We start from the raw sequence: 21,791 nt of genomic DNA, 5'->3' as shown, positions 1-21,791 counted from the left end.
TGGGAGCTACGGGGGGTGATGCTTGCAGGCGTGAAGGCAGTGCACGCTGCGCAGAGTCACCTGGCCACCCATGCGCCTAGAGGCCACTGGGACCTGACGGCTGCTTCCTCGGCGCCGCAGTAAGCAGTGTCGGGACCCCGCACCCTCCACGCACCCCAACTCCCTGCCCCAGCCCGGAGCCCACACCCCCAGCTGGAGCCCTGACCTCGCTCTTCACCCCGGCCCCACCCCCAGCCAGAGCCCTCACCATCCGCGACCGCAATTCCCTGCCCCTGCCCAGAGTGCCCTCTCACACCTCAAACCCCCATCTCTGTCCCTACCCCAGAGCCCTCACAGCCCTGCACCCTAACTCCCGACCCCAGCCCAGAGCCCCCTCCTGCACACCAAACCCTTCTTCCTTGGCCCCATCCCAGAGCCTGCAGCCCCAGCTGGAGCTCTGACATCCCCTTTCACCCCAAACCCCTCATCCTCTGCCCTGCTTAGAGCCTGCACCCCCAGCCGAGAGCCCATACCCCTTCCCATACCCCAACGCCCGGCCCCAGCTTGGTGAAAGTGAGAGAGGGTGGGGAAGAGTGAGCGATGGAGGAAGGGGGGATGGAGTGAGTGGGGGTGGGGCCTTGGAGAAGGGGCAGAGCAGGAGTGTTCAGTTTCGTGCAATTATAAAGTTAGCAGCCCTAGTAGATTTACTTGATGCTTTTAAACAGATGAATGTATTTCAACCAGGGGCGGCTCTAGGAATTCTGCCGCCCCAGGCACGGCAGGCAGGCTGCCTTCTGCGGCTTGCCTGCGGACGGTCCGCTGGTCCCGCAGCTTCGGCGGACCCTCTGCAGGTGTGCCTGTGGACGGTCCGCTGGTCTCGCAGCTTCGGCGGACCCTCTGCAGGCGTGCCTGCGGATGGTCCGCTGGTCTCGCAGCTTCGGCGGACCCTCCGCAGGCAAGCTGCCGAGGGCAGCCTGCCTGCCGCCCTTGCGGCGCTGGCAGAGCGCCCCCCGTGGTTTGCCGCCCCAAGCATGTGCTTGGTGTTCTGGGGCCTGGAGCCGCCCCTGATTTAAACTCCAATATGATTGTGTGTCAGTACAGGATAAAGCGATTCCTGCATTTAGCAGGGCATGGTTTAGCAGTGTGAGCACAGGACAGGGAACTTGGGGGTTTAATATAGGTTCTCCCCCATGATTTGGTGTAAGAACTTGGAGAAAGTTACTTGCTTCAGTTTCTCCATCTGTAAAAAGGGGGCTAATAATCTAATTTACCTAGGTTAAGTTTTTTCAATGATATTTCTCATTGTGGTATCTAAGCACTGTGTGCTGGGAAGATTAATTACTTTGTCTGCAAAATGGTTTGAAGATGAAAAGTGCTATGGGAGTGTTGTTATTGCGTGATCATTTTCAAAGAGCTATGGGGGCCTTCTGGATGAGACGCACCCTCTAAATGTTAGACCAGACGTGTGGTGTGTCAGTGCCCAGTGTCACAATTCCAGAACGAGAGGAGGAGAATGTCTTGCATGTGATTAGACCAGACCCATAAATAACTGCCTTTCCCTTTGATCCTCCTTTTTTCACCTGTGGATTCGTCTTAGAGAGAGATTTAGAGGGGATGCATTTTCTGCCATGTAAATGCAAACCATGTGACTGCACCATGACTTAAATTGTGAGTCCAGGTTAAGAGGTGCTCAAATGTCTCAAGTGCAAGGAGGGTGACTTGGTTACTTTTTAAAGGCTTGTACTTACGTGTGTATTGCACAGTATGGAAACCTGGACATCCTGATCTTTCCATGGCATTACCTGTATCACTTCCATAAGGGGCCACAACAAAGAAGTGAATTGAAAAGCACTTGCTTTTATGATTCAAGTGCTGCAAGCTGACATTTATCCTTTGGAACAGGCAGCATAAATACAGAACATAAACTCATGCCTGGGTGGGATTTATTTTATAGCAGCGTCAACAGCTTCAGCAATTGTGGGGCTTTAAGCTTAATTGGTTCATATTTATCTAAGTATCCTTTCAGTGCTTTTGGGTCCAACCCGAACTGCACATCTGCTTCCCAGCATTTGGTGCCTCTGGTTCGATGTGGGTTGTGTTCAACATCTTTCAATCCTGAGCTTGAAATTCCCAGAACTCTAGACCATTAAGACTTGAATAGTCTTAATTTTCTGAATACTGTGATGTGCCACTAAATGCCAATCACTTTGAACCACAGTAATTGGTGCCAGAATTATAAAACATAAGGCAAGAGGAAAGCTTTAGGCTTTATGTGTACTTTGTACAGTACAGTATTTTGGTCATTTAATTAAACACTAAATTCTCTCTGTGTATTAACATGGGAGTAAATTAGGTTCCATGTAAATTGCAAAGATGACTCTTAAAGCTACCTTTCTACTCCAAACTTATTTCTTTCTGTCCAGTCTAAAATCTTGGCCTGTCTCTCTGATCTCTTCTCTTGGCTTTCTAGCCGTCAGTTGAAGTTCAGCATGGCTAAAACAGAGTTTGTAGTCATTCTCCTCAATCCCTCCTCGCTGCTTCCTTTCTTGATCACTGGGAACAACTTTAGTATCGTACTTGTCACTCAGGCCTGTAATCTGGGCATCATCTTGGACTCTGAACTCCTTTCTAGGTCGTCACATCCAGGCTGTGTCTAAGGGCTCGTCTATGCAAACGTTTAGATCGGGGTTGGCAACCTTTCAGAAGTGCTGTGCTGGGTTTTCATTTATTCACTCTAATTTAAGGTTTTGCTTGCCAGTAATACATTTTAATGTTTTTAGAAGGTCTCTTTCTTTAAATCTATAATATATAACTAAATGATTGTTGTATGTAAAGTAAATAAGGTTTTTGGAATGTTTAAGAAGCTTCATTTAAAATTAAATTAAAATGCAGAGCCCCTCAGACCAGTGGCCAGGACCCGGGCAGTGTGAGTTCCACTGAAAATCAGCTTGCGTGGCTACTTCGGCACGTGTGCCATAGGTTGCCTACCCCGGTTTAGATCATGGTAAACTGGGAGGTGATTCTACTCCACACTAGGCTGCCGTGGTCTAAGTGTCCTTGTGCACTCTACTGCCGCACGTTCACAGTTTTGTGAGAATGCTTTGATCTAGTCCTTCAAACTGGACAAGATCAAAAGAACTGTTAACTTATGTCAGCAGCGTGCACCCAGGTAGTGAGGCAGGTTAGTGTGGAGTAGATTTACACCCCAGCTTACTGAAGTCTGCTTCATATGGATAAGCCCTAAATCTTGCTGATTATTTCTGCATAACATCTCTAACATATGACCTTTCCTTTCCAGCCACACAGCTACAACTCTTGTCTAGGCTTTCATCATCTTGCCTCTCAATAACTGTGGCATCCTTCTCTCTGGCATTGTGAAGTGCAGTCTTGTCCTGCTCATGTCCATTCAGAATGCTGCTGCAAAGGTGATTTTTCCAAACCCATCGCTTTTATCATGCTACCTGGCTCTCTGACTCACTTCACCGATTGTCCCTTCTCTATCTCAACAAACATAAGCTGCTTCTATCAGAGGGGTAGCTGTGTTAGTCTGTATCCACAAAACAACAAGGAGTCCAGTGGCACCTTAAAGACTAACAGATTTACCTGGGCATAACCTTTCGTGGGTAAAAATCCCCACCAGTTCTGATGCATGGAGACTTGTTTTCACCTTCAAGGTTTTACACAGCTTATTCCCATCATATCTGCCATCTATAGTTCACTATTAAAATGTCAACTGCTGCCTCCAACTGGCCCGTGGTGTTAGCCCCAATGACCTGCTTGTTCAATTTTCAAACAAGCTCCATCGTAGTTTCTCCCACGCTGCCTCTTGCAGTTGGGAGGAGCTCCCCTTATACATCTGCAAAGCTATCTCATTCTCCTCTTCAGTCCCTCCTTAAAACTCTCCTTTACTACGATTCCTAACAAAAAATTGTCAGCAACTAGGCTGATGTACCAATATCACGGTTTGTCATGCTGACCAATATTGTCTCATTGTTTCTTTGTACATCCCCATCAGTCCGTCTATTGCCCTCTGTTTATCTCTTGTTTTATACTTTGATTGTAAACCAGTGGTTCTCAAACTTCTGTACTGGTGACCCCTTTCACATAGCAAGCCTCTGAGTGTGACCCCCCCCCCCATAAATTAAAAACACTTTATATATTTAACAACATTATAAAAACTGGAGGCAAAGTGGGGTTTGAGGTGGAGGCTGGCAGCTCGTGATCCCCCATGTAATAACCTCGCAACCCCTTGAGGGGTCCTGACCCCCAGTTTGAGAACCCCTGTTGTAGGCTCTTTGGGACAGGGAGACGCTGTCTTTTTGTTCTATATTTGTACAGCACCTAGAAACATGGGGTCCTTGTCTATGAATGGGACTCCTAGGTGCAGAGGTAAAATATAAATTTTCTTTCTTGTTGAGGGTAAATGGTACGTTTTTGCTACTGATGTTTTAACCTGCCCCAGGTTAATTAGCCTCGGGACAGAACTGTACAGAACAGCAAGCAGCTTGAGAACACTTAATGAGAAATGTACTGGATTTCAAAATGATTAGCCTGCTGCATCATCAACCTCAGAAATTGTCTTGGAATTTTCTAGGTTAAGTAATTAGACATTTTGTTAAGGATATTCAAGTAGCTTCTTTGTAATATTTCAGTTTACAACGTATCTCTAAAATAACTCAGTTTTACAGGTGAACAAGATGGATGAGGTAATATCTTTTATTGGATCAACTCCCGTTGTCTCCGAGTGTCTCAAAAGATTCTTTCTCTCTGACCAGTTGAAGTTTGGTCCAATAAAAGATATTACCCCACCCATCTTGTTTCTGGGACTGACATTGCAAACATCAGTTTTCAAGGAGACAATCCCAGAAAGTAATATGAGAATGTTATCCACTGTGATTTTTAATCCTGTATCTTTAAGAAATAAACCTAAACCAGGACTGTTTCTCTTGTAGGTAGAACACACAAGTAGGTAGTTGCTTGCTTCTTCATTAACAGCCCTTTGGTTTATTTGCATCAACCAGACTACTCCTGTGTGCTGAGTTACTCCTGTATTTGCAGGATCAGGCTTATGTGCAGTAACTTGAAAGGTTAAGGCCAGGTCAGCATGCAGGGCTATCTCCATTGTGGTGTGGTAGGGAGCTGTTGTGGTCTGAGGATAAAGTCACTGCCGCTAGGCAGTTTAACGGGGTGTTGATTCAGGAAGTGGCAGAATGTTGGTAGGGAGCACAGGTAGGTGTGTGCGTGCTCCCAGTTGGCTGAGGAGAATATAAATGCTGGGCGGTCTAATAAAGACAAGGTGAACCTTGCTGGCCTGTGTTGCAGTCTTTATTACCTGTCACATGTTCAGAAAACTGTAACAACCCCTCAAACAGCTGTCTCCTGAGTGAACATGGGGGAGGCCTGATTTTCAGAGGTGTTGAGCATCCACCACTTCTATTGACTTCAGTGGGAGAAATCAGGCTCTGAGTGCTTTCTTGTTGTGTTGCCATTCCGGTCTTGGAAAATGCTGCTGCCTGCTCTTGTCTTCCAAGGGGGGTTGGAACCTGCCCACTGCTTCCCCCAAATGCTGGACCACTGTTATTGAGGAGTAAAAATTGGTCTCATAAGAGGCAGGGATTTTTGTTTGGGCTGGATTTTCCCTTATTTACAGGAAAGGATTGCAGAGACTGTTAGATGAAGCACCCATCAGGAGCACGCAGCTCAGAAAGCTTCTGTACCATAGGGGAGCCCCATTAATTTTGACACTAAATTGAGCCCAGACACAGCTTGCCAGAGGCTTTTTTACTACCTTCAAAAATTTTAATGACCTTCAAAATTTCCTGGCCCCCTTCAGAGGCTTGGTTTTTATTTAGTGGAAGCAAGGGCTGAGAGAGACAGAATACTAACTGCCTCTAAGAAACCACCCTTCGTTGCCCCTTGACCCTGACCAGATTCCTTTCCTAATAAATATGAAAGAGATCGTGTAACTATGTTTTGTGAGCAGCTGAAACAAATACTTCACTGCACTAAACAGTTTCTCAACCCTCGAATCGAGTGAATTGAATAGATTTTAAAAAACAAATTAAAAAAAAACCTTCTGTATTTTTTTTTCAAACATGCTTTAGAAATCTCCCATCCCTTCCCTAGTTCATTATTATTTATTTATTTATTATTTCTTAATGAGTTAAAAAAGGACAGCCTCCAGTTCAGTACAATCAAGATATTTTGCCATCCAAGCACCTTATTGTGCCTCAATGGCTGAAATAGAATAGGCATTTATGGAGGAAAAATTAGATAAATCAGGCCATCTGCCTAGTCATACATCTTCCTAATTCATCTTCTGACCACAATGATCTGGATCAGTAGCGCTGAAGAGGTGGACACTTTTGAGGGTTGGCTATGATTTATATATAGTGCTTTCTGCTTTATCACCAAGAGTAGTCTCACTTTTTATAGCACAGTTAGAGGTGCATAGAAATGTAGCCAGCAGTAAGAAGGGTGATTAGATTGAGTGGAAGGGTGGGACAATGGTTAAGGGATATACACAGAGCCCAATTAAGAAATATTGGGGCCCCGGGCACAAAGACCATGTGGGATCTCTACATCACCCCCTGTCCTGGGGCCCCACCCCTTGCTCCGCCCCCTCCCCCAAGGCCCCGCCCCCTAGCCTTGCCTGGCCCAAAGCCAGGTCATGGTAAGAGCTGACCAGGGAGCCTGGGCCATTGTGAGGAGCTTTGAACCCTTCACCTGCCCTGGGGGATAGGGACACAGGCTGGGGGCTGGTCTTGGGCCCCCTGGCCCCCACCCAAGGCAGGTGTAGGGTCCTGGGCTCCCCACAGCTGCCTGGGCTCACTGGACAGCTCTTACCATAGCTTGGTCGGTGGTCCCCAAACTGTGGGGCCCACCCCTGTAAGGGGGCTCAGAAGGATGTTTGGGGGGTGCGGTGGAGCCCTGCCCCCAGCCCCAGCTGCACCCTCACTCACAGCCCCTAACCATGGGGCCCCAACCCCGCTCCTGGGAGAGGCACAGACTGGATAAGATGGAGGTGCACAACTGAAAAAGTGTGGGTACTCCTGGCCTAAGGTGACCATACTTCCCATTTGGGCCCCAGATGTCCTGATTTTTTTGCCAACTGGTCATCATGGTGATTACCTGGCAAGAGCAAGTGGGACAAATGCCCAGTTTTGACAAAAAGGAGCCGGGGCTGGGGGAGGAGGGGAACTTCGGAGAACTTGGGTCAGCCCTGCACAGGGGAGGGGAGGGAGGGAGCGAGCGAGGGGGAGAGAGAGGGACTCAGGTGAACTCCAGGAGGGGTTCACTTACTCAGCCGCACTTCCACAGGCTTCCAGCTTGGCTGGAGGCGGGCCTCGGGGAAGAGGAGAAGCAGAGGGCTTGGCCAGAGTTCCAGCTGCTCCTGTGTGGGCCCCCAAATTGGCACGGGACCCATCGGCCCATGTGCTAATCTGCTACTAGATGTACCTGGGACTTGGGAGATCAAGTTTGAGGGTGATCACAGACTTCCACATGTGACCTAGGGTAAATAATTTAACCTTTCTGTGCCTCAGATCCCTTTTCACAAAATGGGGAGAGATACAGTGGTAACGCGGGGCTATATAAGTACAAAGACATCTAGTAAAACTTTTCTAAAAAGGTGGGGTGGACTCTTGCTGGCATTACTTACCATTTCAAGAGAATTACATAAGTAACAAAGTACTGAATCAAGGTCAAAGACTCATATCAATAAAATAATTTATTTATTCATTTATTTGTTTATTATTAATTTCATTTGTATCTCTAAAGCAGCTCCAGTATAGAGAAGAAAACAGCAGGTGCACATTCTTTATCCTTTGTTTATTTGCATTTCCACAATGCCTAGGAGTCCAACTTGTGGTCCAGGACTCTTGTGAAGACCTTGTCAGAGCAACAAAGAAAAAGAGTTCAAATTACTTTAGGGGTGAATAGAAAAGGAAAGTGAATTGATGAGCTTTTTTTTAAAAAAAAGCTGAACTTATTGAAAATGGAAATGTAACCTATATATCTGATATGAACGTAAATGACACAAACACCGATGTAAATTAGATCCGAACATGGCCCATTGTGGCTGGTCGCCTAAAGTAGTGTTGGTATTTGTGCAGTTATTTAATTACTATACGTCAAATCTGCAGCTGTGTGTTTCTGCTCAGAAGCAGGAAGGTCTATCTCTGTTGTATGTGTCTTTCACTCTGAGTATCACTATACCACTGTATGCTGAATCCTTCACTTCTCCTGGCCTTGGGTCATAAATCCAAAACTTATTAAAAGTCAGTAACCATCATCTGTGTTTTGCTAGTGGGGAATACCAGGGCCCTGTGAGAGAAGCCTGCACCTTTCCAAACATGCATTAATCTTCCTTTTCAGAAGAGAATTTGTTTAGGATTATAGTGGCATGTGGTAGTAGCCAATGAAATGGAGATAAATGCATGAGGAATATAATTTCCTCTCCTGTACACCCCTGGCATAAATATTTGTCTGAATGATTTAGGGGGCTGTGTGGAAAAATGTCCAGCGCTGTATTTGGATGTTTAAAAAAACCAAAACACTGGGGAGTGTTGAAAAGGAAAAAAGGCTGATCTTATAGCAGGGACCTGTTGTTCTTGTACTGTTCTTTTCATGATAGTGTTTGAGTGATTTCCAACCAGTTAGCAGGCTGCTCTGCTGACAGGGATGTTCCTTATAGTGTGGCACAGATTGCAGCTAAGTTGTTGGAAGTTTATCTGTCGCCTTCCAACTTTGTTGCAACAGAGTGATTCATGCCTGGAATTTACCAGACTCAGTCCTTTGCTGCTACTAACACTTTGCCCTTCTACCCAAGGATCTCAAAGCCCATGAATGGCTCATCTTGCAACGCCCTGTTTTACAGGTGGGGAAACTGAAGCAGAGAGAGTATGGTTAATCAGTGAATCTCTGGCAGAACTGGGAATATAGCACTACTCTCCTTGTTCCCACTCCTGAACCTTAACCCCAAGACTGTCTTTCTTAGACCCCTGTCTAAAGTTGTCATTTATTATTTGTATGTTGGTAGCACCCAGGTGGCCTGTTCATGGACCAGGACTCCATGGTGCTAGGTGCTGTACAAAAAACAAAAAGAAAGTGCCCGTCCCTCAGAGTTTACAATTGACATAAGTGTGTGTGAGGTCACCCGTGTTGGGTGGCACTTTATCATTTTGGTGACATTCCAACCCATGAACCCTGTTTTACAAAGAAATGTTGTCCCCATGTGCCTGCAAGTGGCGTTGGCCCAAGGCTGCAGATGGTATCAGTATGAAGAGAAGGGGGCAAAGGTGAAGCAAGACATTCAGGGCCTCTGGCAGATATGAGCAAACTATCTAGCAAATCTGAGACTGGGTGGTTTGGAAGCTGAGAGGGTCAATGATCCTTATTAGGGGATGTGGGAGAGTGCAAGAAGTGGGGCTGGGAGGGGAGCAGATGGGAAGTAAAATGCTGGGTCAGGAAGTATTCATCAGCTAGATGCGGATAGGGATAGTTTGGGTAAGTTGGAGGAGGTTCAGCCCTACAGTTCATCTTTTCTGAATGGATGTTGAAGGGAAGAGGAGCTTAAAAATTAGGGCTGTGTCCAGAACCAGGGAGTGCCTTGTGGCTACATGCTCGGAACAGAGGCCAAGTCCTGCTCGGCAGATCCCGTAGCATAAAGTATTTTCCGTGCTCCGTTGTCAGTCCCCCTGTATGGGCATGGGATGTAAGAGGACTCAGAGGGCCTGCTCCTTGAGCTGTATTTTTTTTTTCTTTTCATATGCAGGCATAAGCATTGTGGAGTTCATTGGTGCAGGCTGATTTGGTGAACACTGGGCTGATTAGATGCAGACATAGACATTGCTGTTTAGGGTAACTGTGGGGAAGCAGGCGAGGAAGGTAAGTGTGTGTGTGCGTATGTTCATCTATAAAGCAGCTCCAGTATAGAGAAGGAAACAGCAGGTGCACATTCCTTACCCTTTGTTTATTTGCGTTTTCACAATCTTGGCTTTGATTTATAGTTGTTGTCCATACAGAGACTCACACAGCGAGGTTTCAGGGGGGAAAAACTGAGAGCAGAGGCCAGTGTTCTGAGTATTCTGGTGGGAGGCTGGCTGAACCGCTGTGCTGTTACAGAGGACTGTGGTGTATGATGCTGACACTGCAGGCGAGGGAAGCACTGACCACAGATCCTGGCTTAATATTGTTACTCTGAAAAATCCTTCAATTATGGCATCTTTCCCCGCTTCTCTGCCAGCCTCCAAGTGTATTTTACTTGAGGGGAGCCCTAGAAAATCAAGATGGAGGTGGCCTGTTAGATCATCTACACCATCTCCTGGGAACCGCTGTCAGATTATCCCGTGAAATATTTTTCTAATGCTTAGTCCTGGTTAGTTTGAAAGATCACTACTTCCCTTGGGAGACAGATCCACAGCCCAAGAGATGTAATTGTCAAAAAAGATTTCTATAACATTCAACCTAATTTTTCCCTTTAATTAATTAAATCCCATTGCCCCTAGTTGCATCATCATGACTTGTTCATTAGTAAGATAATTTTATGCAAGGGTATGTGTGTTTGGGTGTCTTTCTATTTATTTCAATGAGCTTTGAATCAAGCTCTAAATTTATACAGTGTATCCATAGGTGTGTTCCACCTTTCTGGAGCAGACTTTCATAGATACTCCCACAAAGGTTGCAAGAACACGCCAAATGTAGTTTGAATTAAAACAAATTTGCAACATCTAACTGTATAAAAATATAGTCAGTTGTGGTAGAATAAAATAGAAGTGTGTGTGTGTAAAAGTATCTGCCTATCTGATATTGAAATTCAGATCTTCCCCTCAGATACTGCACGCATACACGCTGCTTTGTATCTGCAGGTTGCCTTGGAAATTTACTTCCAGATAGGCAGTGATCCATACTGTAATACATAACAAGTGAGGCCTGCTGGGTGGAAGCACTTACATGTATTTTGGACAACAGTGTCTTTGACTGAACTCTTCCCCACTGTGAGTAACTAAGACTGCAGAGTGTCTTGCAAATGGACATGTATGACTGCAGTACATTTACTTCCTTCTTAATGGTAACAGCAGTGTTCTGATAGAAAACAAGGGCGGGGGAGGAGGGAGTTTAAATCTCTGTTATGGCACTGCCTTGTGGAATTTAGGAAAAGGCAGAAACCTAAGATGTTCAGTTCAGGATATTCACGCTTTAAGGTAAACATTGGTTTAATGAGCTGTCACAATAGAAATGGTATATTCCCCTCCGTCCACACTCCCAGCCCGTAAGAACACTATTAGCAATCACTGCAAAGCAGTATCTTTTTAATCGTGATACGGAGAACAATTATTTATGTGCTTTAAGGTAACAGGAACACTTATTAAAATATAAATGGAATAATTTGACTTGTACATATCAGACTGGACATTTCATGATCTAGTTGAGTTGGAAAATTTGTCTGACAGGTTTAACTGTTGAGAAGTACTGGGAGTGGGGTGTGACGTGAAAGCAACATGCTCTACCTCCTCACTAGGCAATTCACGCCATCAAAAACATAGCAACTGCCACAGGAACATAGAAACTAATTTGATCCATAGTGGGTCAAACTAGTTTTCAGTTCTCCCTAATCAGTATCCTACCACTAACAGTGGCCTGTACTCAGTGCTCCAGAGGAAGGTGCAAGAATCCTGAAGTTATAGGATAACCTGTTCATAGGGAAAGTTTCTTCCTGACTCCCATTAATTAGAGGTTGGCAGAAGCCCTGAATCAGGAGGGTTTATATCCTTTGCGAAAATCTTGTTTGCTTTCAATATTTTGTATTGTATCTAGGGGGTGATATCCTGGCTCCGTTGAAGTCAATGGGAGTTTTGCCACTGCTTTCAATGGAGCCAGGATTTCACTTGGGATATTCTTGTTGGTGATATAAATATCTAATCCCTTTCTGAATGCTGCTAAGATCTAGGCCTCAATGATCTTTTGTGACAATGAGTTCCATGGGCTTCCTGTGTGACTATGGACAAGCCACGGAGGGTATATGGACGTAGCCTGTGGCAATGAGTCTCTGAACATGGGCCAACAGACTCAGGTTGACGCTACCCTTCTGAAAGTAGCTGTGCAGACATTGTCACTCAAACTGCGAAGCCTAGTCCACCCTCCTCATTAGGGTTCTGAGCCCAAGCACCCCTAGAGCTGTTTTTAGCGTGAGCCCAAGTCTATCAGTCTGGGCTTGGCGGCTTGCTGTCTCAGGCTACCGCTGGTGGTGTAGATGTACCCTTAGTGCCTCAGTTCCCCATCATTGCTAAAATGGGGCTAAATCCATCCAGTCAAATGGTGCATAGTGTGGAAAGAGTTTTCGCTTTTAGCCAGTTTTGAATTTGCCACCTTTCAGTGTAATTGAATGTCTCCTGGTTTAGTGGCAGAGCTGGTCTGTTGCTTTGCGCTCCTGGGAGATGGGCATGTGTCTCTCCAGTTTGATTCAGATCCTCATCTCACTTCCTATTGGCAGGGGGCTTTGAGACTCTTGTCACTCAGTATTGACTTTCCTATTGGTGTAAGGTGCAATATTGTCCAGCTCCATAAGGAGCCCTGTTGAATTCTCTTTTGCCACTTAGAGGAAGAAAGGAAGGATGGTCCAGTGGTTAGGAAGCTAGTCTAGGACTTGGGAGACCTGGGGCCAATTCCCTGCTTTGCCATGGGCTTCCTGTGTGACTATGGACAAGCCACGGAGGGTATATGGACGTAGCCTGTGGCAATGAGTCTCTGAACATGGGCCAACAGACTCAGGTTGACGATACCCTTCTGAAAGTAGCTGTGCAGACATTGTCACTCAAACTGCGAAGCCTAGTCCACCCTCCTCATTAGGGTTCTGAGCCCAAGCACCCCTAGAGCTGTTTTTAGCGTGAGCCCAAGTCTATCAGTCTGGGTTTGGCGGCTTGCTGTCTCAGGCTACCGCTGGCGGTGTAGATGTACCCTTAGTGCCTCAGTTCCCCATCATTTCTAAAATGGGGCTAAATCCATTAAAGAGTGTGGGATGCTCATATACTATGGTAATGGGGAAATATAATTACTGTATCTAGACAGAAAGATGTTAGCTGTGACATGAGTACTGGGATGCATAATTAAGTTAGAATGGTCCTAGCATGTATTACTTCCACCTTTGAATGATATTGGCTCAGCTATATCCATAGCACAGTGCATGATCTATAACCAGGCTTATTCAGGCAGGTCTAGAGGGACTCTCCTGGTAAATTGGGATAGGTGGCATATGTAAGATGGTGCAGTGTACTTCCATTGTATGGGAGATTAGCCTGGGCAAACTCAGAGTTGGACCCACTTTTACCACAGCGGAATTTGGCTCAAAGCATTCGATAAATTGGAGAGGCTCTATCCTGAGAGAGATTGCAATCATATATATTTTAACATTTGAAACCTGCTCTTCTGAATAGGCTGGGAATTGTATGTGGGCTTAGCACATTTCTCAGAAGGTTTTGGCTTAGCTTTGCCGTGGTTAGAAATAGTTTTTCTTGAATCAAACAGATGCCTGAGCAAAACTGCCTACTGGAAACTAAGGATTGGACACCTGAGACAGGAGCACAAAGAAACAAGTCAGAATGAGGTTAGGCAGTGGTGGTTTCGCCCCAGATAATCTGAAGGAAGCGATGTTTAGCTGAAAATAATGAGATCTCAGCTTCTCTAGGCAGTTTTTAATATTTCACTGAAAAAAGGTATTTCTGAGTTTCTTATGAATATTTGTTAGCCTTAATTTTACACAGCTGAAATATTTCTTTTAGCGTGTCTCTTTGAACAGACAGCATTTACAAATATATCTTTAGATTCATTTTGGCTCTCCTGTATTCTTGTTGCTTTTTTATTCACTGTTTACAAATATTTGTGCAAATAGTTTTGTTGGCCTGAATGTTTACAACTGACCCTTGTATGAATCCCTGTCTTCAGATATGAATAAGGGTATTCCTGTGCAAACAAAGCCATTCCTGGTTCATTGTCCATTATTCTTTGTTCCTTCTTCAGTATTCTCCTGTTAAAAAAGTTTAGTCCAATCAAGGCACAGATATAAAGCCACATGACATAGGTGACCAATCAGGTCCATGAATAAAGAAGAACAAGCAATTCACAAACAATCCATAGGCTGAACGTATAAAGTATTTGTCAAAGATTTATAAATAACCAATATACATGCAGAAACTGGGATTGCATCATGACTACAAATATAGAAGAAAAAAAAAACCCTCAGTTTGTTGGATAATGTTATTCACCACCAGTTCAAGCATACAGTCAGATAACCTGGAGGCTTGGTTTAAAGTCCTTAATGGATAAAACTAGTTAGACTGTCTCTTCTAAAAGCAATGCTTGTTCAGTTTTTGGCCAGCAGAGTCCAGTGGACATAGCATGAAGTCTTGGGGCTATTTGAAGTCAATAGCAAAATTCCCACTGATTTCTGTGGGGCAAGATTTCACCCAACTGTTAATGTCAGACCTCCAAGTCAAAAAGTGACGGTATGCTTCAGCTGCAGAATACCGTTGTGATCTAATACTGACAAAGTCTGAGCTAGAGGCACTCTAGACATCTGTGGTCAGGGAGTGTCTCGTACTAGTACATAACTGTACATTATCTCCAGCATGGATCAGAGTAGCTGACGTAGATTGTTAGTCAAAGTGAAGAGTTGCTGAATGCTGGGTCTATACAACTGGGTTCCTCAGCTTCCAGTGTGCTTTGTTACTGAACTACTAGGGTGACCAGACAGCAAATGGGAAAAGTCAGGATGGGTTGGGGGGTAATAGGAGCCTATATAAGAAAAAGACCCTAAAATCGGGACATCTGGTCACCCTATGAAGTACAGAGTGAGCACCAAGAGGGTATGTCTAAACTGCAGTAGAAAAGAAAAGCACTTACTGAACTTGGGTAGCTAACTGACTAAAACAGCAGTGAAGACATGGCAACTCTGCTTCTAACTTGAATTAGTAGCTCATGTTAAAGCCCATAGGGGAATCTGGGACTGAACTCAAGGTACTGATCCAAGTTAAAAGCCAAGTTGCCCTGTCTTCACTACACTGACTTCCTTGCTGCAGAATTCCTCTAGAATTGTTTTTCCTCCTTTTTTGAAAAATTGACTTAATTGGGCTTTGGATCAGGCCCTTTAAAACCCAGTTTGGACTTTAATCCTGGAACAGCCTCCACAGGCATAGGTCAGCATGAAACTGTGACTTCATGAGCCAGGGCTACCCAGATAAAATCCTCCCCCCTTCCCTCATATTGTGTCCTTCAAAGTTTGATTAATTTTGTTTTCTTTTCTATTGGTTATTTTTTACTCTAATTTATTATAACATGTAACAGGGTTCAAAAAAGAACTAGATAAGTTCACGGAGGATAGGTCCATCAATGGCTATTAGCTAGGATGGGCAGGGATGGTGTCCCTAGCCTCTGTTTGCCAGAAGCAGGGAATGGGCGACAGGGATGGATCACTGGATGATAACCTGTTCTGTTCATTCCCTCTGAGGCACCTGTCATTGGCCACTGTTGGAAGACAGGATACTGGGCTAGATGGACCTTTGGTCTGACCCGGTATGGCTGTTATGTTCTTATGTTCATTTTCTCACTGAAGTCTTGTAGAGCCAAGTATGAGCACTTGAGAATGGCACTAATTATTGCTGTCTTTTTCTCTATTATTTGAATATATATATTTTTGAGTGACCTTTTTGGTCTCATCTATTTGTTTACGTATGTAAACAAATGTGGGCCCCTCAGAGGCCATGGAAGTGAATAAGAAGATATGGGTATGTCCAAACCTGAAGTTTTAATCATGTTAACAAATTTCACTGCGAATTCTAGTGTAGACCCAACATGAACGTTTGCTCTTAGAAGTGTAGGACCCTAGCACAAGACAGTGATCTAGGATTAAACATGACCAACAAAAAATGTTGTGCCCTAGAACAAAAGTTTGTGTCACTAGGATTTATGATCACATTAGTTCAAATGGTAATCATTACTGTTCAAAAGTGGCTAAAATTTAAAGCACAGCCTCGCCCCAAGTAGTAAAAATGCTTTACAATTGCTCCTCTGTACAGATTATGATAAACAAGTCACACAATGTAGGTCATACTTTGTTTATAAAAATACCTGGTGCATCTTTCATCTGAGGTTTTCAAGGAGCCTGTGGGCCTGGTCCCAAACCCATTGTCCTCAGTGAAAAGCTTTCTAATATCGTAACTTCAGTGGACTTTGGATCAGGCCATGATTTCTTAGTAAGCCAGCAGGTTTGATGTGAGTGATGGAAAGCAATTTAAAGATGAATCTAAGTACAAAATTCCCTGAATGAGGAAACCCACTTAATAGTGGTGGTGGACCATCTGCTCAGGCACACTGATTAAAGGTGAAATCCACTATAGTGCAAAAGACCTGAACGATGCCTGGTGAAACCTTCTACAAAGGGGGGAATTTTGCTGAATGATGAAGCAGAATCATGCATGTGTAGTATGTGTAATTAATGATCACTTCAAAACGGTGCTCCTGAATTCAGTTGTTACAAGGAATCATTAACAATGAGCAGATGCTCCAGCTGAGTGTTCCATCTTCTTCCAATAGCCTCTGCAGCCTCATAAATCATCTTGCCAGGGTGTGCCAGGCAGCAGGAGGAATTCTCATTTAACTCAGCCATCTACACACACATGGTATTAAGGGCCAGAGTCAGATCCCAGTGACACTGAAGTCAACCTGGAGTAACTTCCACCAAGTTCAATGGAGCTAAACTGGCACCCGTGGCCCTAAAGGTCAAGGAGGAAAATTCCAGAACACTGAAGTAATTTTCAGAGATATTTATAAGGCCCTTTAAAGTATCCATTGGTTAGAAGTCTCAGCGTATCTTCAGGAAGTGGCTGAACTTTTCAGCTTCACTTGAGCTTCTCTGATACTAACAAGCTTCTCTGACACAAACAAGGTCCCTTTCGAACCAGGAGCTCATTCCTAAATTAAGGAGCATGTTGTTCCTTCCAGATCTAAACTTATCCATGTTACTGTGTTGTGGTTACCACCCTGAAATCACCTTTGCATTGCATTGCCTCTGCCATAGCAAATTCATCAGCCTCCCTGGTCACTGGATTACGGACCTCAAAGTCGCAATACTCCAACAAAAAAACTTCAAAAACAGATTTCAATGAGAAACTGCAGAATGGGAATTAATTTGCAAGCATGACACCATTAAAGTAAGCTTGAATAAAGACTGGGAGTGGATGGGTCATTACACAAAGTAAAACTTATTTCCCCATGCTAATTTCTCTCCCCACCCCCACTGTTATTCACACCTTCTTGTCAACTGTTGGAAATGGGCCATCCTGATTATCACTACAAAAAAATTTTTTTCCTCCTGCTGATAATAGCCAACCTTAACTGATCACTCTCGTTATAGTTAGTATGGCAACACCCATTTTTTCATGTCCTCTGTGTATATGTATCTTCCTATTGTATTTTCCACTGCATGCATCCAATGAAATGGATTTTAGCCCACGAAAGCTTATGCTCAAATAAATTTGTTAGGGTATGGCTACACTCGAAACTTCAAAGCGCTGCCTTGGGAGCGCTGCCGCGGCAGCGCTTTGAAGCGTGAGTGTAGTCGCAGCGCCAGCGCGGGGAGAGAGCTCTCCCAGTGCTGCACGTACTCCACATCCTCATGAGGTTTAGCTTGCAGCACTGTTTACACTGACGCTTTATAGCGCTGTATCTTGCAGTGCTCAGGGGTGTGTTTTTTTCACACCCCTGAGTGAGAAAGTTGCAGCGCTGTAAAGCGCCAGTGTAGCCATGGCCTAAGTCTCCAAGTTACCACAAGTACTCCTGTTCTTTGAGCTACTTTAGTGGCAATTCAGAAAAGGCTGATGGGCAGCATTTCTAGCACTGCAGGCATCTAATCTCCCTTCTTCACTTGCAGAGTAGCTGCGACAATGAGTAGTGGCAGCAACCTGGCCGAGGCAGCTGTTCTCTAGCTGCTTCCCATGGGTCTGCCTGTCACTGTGCACAGTTAATAGACAGTGAGTAAGGCCAAGAAAATCCTTGTGTAGTTTTCCCTCCTCCACAGACATCAGCTCTGATAATTGATCTGCATTACATGTTATTTAAAATAGTTTATTTTGCATGCCAGTAGCAGGTCTTGGCTAAGACTATCCTGTTGTAATAGGAGAGTGAAAATTGTGCACTGGGAGCTGAATTCTCTATAGATTCCATCAACTTTTGATCACCTCTTCCTTTGTCAAAGCCTAGAGGTGAGCCTGACAGTTTCTGGGGCAATGTTATAAATTCGTTCCTGCTAATGAGACAGCACTTTAGATGCATTTGGTGTAAACTATTTAGAAACTGCAAGACTCCTCCATTCTCTGTTAGCTCTTGATGTTGGCGTTCCATGTTGAATGCTGATGTGATGTCTCGTTAATCTGCATGTATTTGCCTTTCCACCTGCAATGTTCTATTTCAAAAGCCCAGATCCTCAAAGGTATTTAGTTGCCTAGCGCCCACTGAAATTAATGGGAGTTAGGTACCTAAATGCTTTTGGGGATCTGGGCAAAAGTCATCTTTCTCTTCTGCCATGCATCTTGGCACAGAAGATCTGAGTTGAGGAGCAGTGTGCTAACTATATTTAAAATGCATTGGTTTAATCCATTTTAAAACAAAAAGTTAGGAGGATTTAATACCCAAATATCACACCAATTTAGGGGGATTTAATACCCAAATATTGCATCAATTTAGTTAAACTTGTTTTGTAAATTGATTTATTTAAACTGGTGCATATCCCTGTGCAGATACACTTTAATTTGTTTACAAGAATTTAAATTGATATAACTGAGACACTGTTTTAATGTCTCCCAAGAGGGCTTTCCACCTGCTTAATGAAATCATTTAAAAAGCCAATTGTAGTTAAACAAGGACTAAACTTTTGTTTGTAGGTAACCCCAATTGCTTTTGGTGATTTAAAGATAAAAAAATCTAATTCCTATTTAGTGCTTTTCTTCTGTAGACCACAAAGCGCTTTACAAAAGAGTTAAGTATCATTATCCTCATTTTACAGATTGGGAAACTGAGGCACAGAGAGGTGAAATGACTTGACCAAGGTCAATCAGCAGGGCAGTGGCAGAGAAGTGGCAAGCAAGCCCAGGTCTCCTGTGTCCCAGTCCAGTGCACTATCCATAGGTGCTGGAACTAAGGTCTTCTGCACCCCTGGCTTGAAGTAGTTTCCATCATATACAGGATTTACAGTTTGGTGAAATGACTCTCAGCACCCCTAGTATAAAAAGTGTTCCAGCACCCCTGATGCTGTCCGCTGGGCTGCACTGCTTTTCTTGTGTTACCATTCTGGCTTTACATCTTATTTAAAACAAGCATCAAAGTTAAAGTTGTCAATTAGTAAAAATGGAAATAATTTACAAAACCCAATTTCCTTTCACCTTTGATGCAATTTAATTTTTTTTGTACTTCACTCACCTCCGAAAATGAAAATAGAGGATACAGTTTCACTTTCCTTTCTAGTCAGTTTCTTGTTATGGAACGTTTGGGTTACAACATTGCAAAGTGAAATATTTAAGACTTTGATATAGCAAATCACCTAAGCATTTACACCAGTCTGTCCCTTTCAGGAAAGTGCTTAAGCACATGCTTAACTTTAAGCCAAAGGGACTTAAACACCTGTGATATACAGGAGGATGGAACAGAAGATTTTATGGATAGTTCTGGCATTAAAGACTATGAATTAAGCATAGAGTTAATGGGTTGGTTTGCCAAATCAGGGCCTAAACATTTAAATATTTATATTAAGTTTTGTAAAAGCTTTAAGAACTATTTACTGGATCCTAAATTTTGGGTCTAAAGTATATAAGTGTCCTTTTAAAATTGTCTAGTGCACAAAAGCCTTGTGAGGACTGCTACTGCCTATTTTTAATATGCATGGAACATGTCATAAATATGATACAGCAAGGTACAGTTTAAAAAGAAGGTAACCAAACATATTGTAAACAGCTGGACCAGATTCCTCCTCTGGTTCTTTATTGGAGATCTAGTTCTTCTTTCATTTATGCTAGTTTAAGTCAAGATTAACACAAACGCAATCAATGGTAAGACTGGTATAAGTTAGAGGACAGTCCTGCCCTGTGTATGAAGTAGATGCAGTAGAACTTCACTGAAGGGATGCTCCTTGCAAAACATTGTGCTTAGTGAACAATTATATGTGTAACAGGATGTTGGGAATGATATTCTCAGATCCTGCTTTTGTATTAGCTACTATATAGGCTTAGCAGCTAGGAAATGCTGTATCCATGGCAATGGCCGCTTCCATTTTAAACTTTTGAACATGTGAAGTAATTATTTTTTCTTTGTTATATATTCCCAATATATAATGGCACCAATGGCCACCTGGCTGGCACTTAACGACAAGCTGGGTTAAAGGGTTAGGGCTTCATCTGAAATCTTCAACTCTACCAGCTGGTGGTTAACTGCCAGGAAATAATCTTTCCCCATAGGGCATCCTGGTTTAAATGAGATCATGACAATGAGATTGATTGTATAGGAACAAAAGGAGTTGGGATTGGGCTGAGGTAGTGATTAGATCTCTGGTTAGATGCTAGGAAAACATTCCCAGCCTGATTCCATATCATGTTTAACTGCTTACACATTTCAGACCCATTTTCCACTGGTATAAATAACCACACAAATCACAGCGCAATGAAGAATCAGACCCTTAGGACTGGTCTACATGCAGATTTTGCACTAGTATAACTATTTTGGCTAAGGGTGAGAATTTTTGCTGATATTGTTATACTAGTATAACCCCTAGTGTGGAAGCAGTTATATCAGTATAAAAGTCCCTTATAAGCCTCACCAGTATTCCACCTCCTGTGGGAATAAGCTGTACAGATATAAGCGCTTTTATACCTGTATAACTGTGTCCATGTGGTGCGGGTTTTGGTGCTGTAACAATAGTCATGTAGTTAAAGCAATACATCTTCTGAGTGTACAAAAAGCATTAGCTAAAATTGTAGCAAGGGTATTCAGCTGATAAATCTGTCCTTTGAAGTTCATCTTAATATACCCAGTGCTTACTGTATGCTTTTAAAATTTCCTGGCTTTCCCGTTTCTGTGTCAAAGCCATCACTTCATAGACACCAAGGTGATTACCTTAGTATAAATGTCTAGAGAGACTCACTATACTGCTTTTTGTATTATTCACCCCCTGTAGGTGTGATCAGAAGCTGACTAGTCTCTGTGTAAATGAAAATCTGGCCTATGATTGACCGGAAATGGTCCAGCCCTATTTGAGTTCTTGATCATCTTAACAGCAGGGAATTTACTGTTCTGATCAATGTCTGTTTCCAAAGGAAAATGTTAGTAGGGTTTAGCCTAACAAGCTAGACAAATTGAGACTGGAACTCAGGTGTAAATTTTTAACAGCAAGGATAATTAACTACTGGAGCAATTTAGCAAAGATTGTGATGGATTCTCCATCACTGGCAATTTTGAAATCAGGATCTGCTCTAGTAATTGTTTTGGGGAAGTTCTATGGCCTGTGTTATACAGGAGATTGGACTAGATGATCACTGTGGTCCCTTCTGGCCTTGTAATCTAGTAACGTTTCCAAGAGTTGAGTGTAGTGGCAATTAAACTCCAGGGTAAGGACTCAGATCTGGGTTTTGGTCCTTGTTCTGCTAGTTACCTGCTGTGTTACTCAAGGCCTAAATATTTTCAAAGCCTATATCAATTTTCAGTGCCCCACTTTTTGGGAACCCGATTTGAGACATCTCTTATCTCAAGTTGAGATGCTCCAAATTAGTGGATGC

The 21,791-nt window shown here is 43.6% G+C and overlaps 1 protein-coding gene across 2 annotated transcripts in view; it reads left to right on the top strand.

Annotated features, from left to right (window-relative positions):
- DHRS11 (dehydrogenase/reductase 11) overlaps window positions 1–21,791 on the top strand; it is a 72,848-nt gene that overhangs the window by 14,061 nt on the left and 36,996 nt on the right. Inside the window, exon 1 of one of the 2 annotated variants that reach the window (XM_050929340.1) lies at window positions 10,908–10,976. The exons of the other annotated variant lie outside the window; for it this stretch is intronic. The gene's annotated coding sequence lies outside the window, so the exon portion shown is untranslated. Of the gene's footprint in view, window positions 1–10,907; window positions 10,977–21,791 lie in introns of those variants that run through there. 2 annotated transcript variants of the gene reach the window in all.

This window comes from Gopherus flavomarginatus, chromosome 19 (genome assembly GCF_025201925.1).
Source record: "Gopherus flavomarginatus isolate rGopFla2 chromosome 19, rGopFla2.mat.asm, whole genome shotgun sequence".
In the NCBI taxonomy this organism is placed as follows: domain Eukaryota; kingdom Metazoa; phylum Chordata; order Testudines; family Testudinidae; genus Gopherus; species Gopherus flavomarginatus.
The sequence above is the reverse complement of the archived record's forward strand: the minus strand, read 5'-3'. Positions and strand labels throughout refer to the sequence as shown.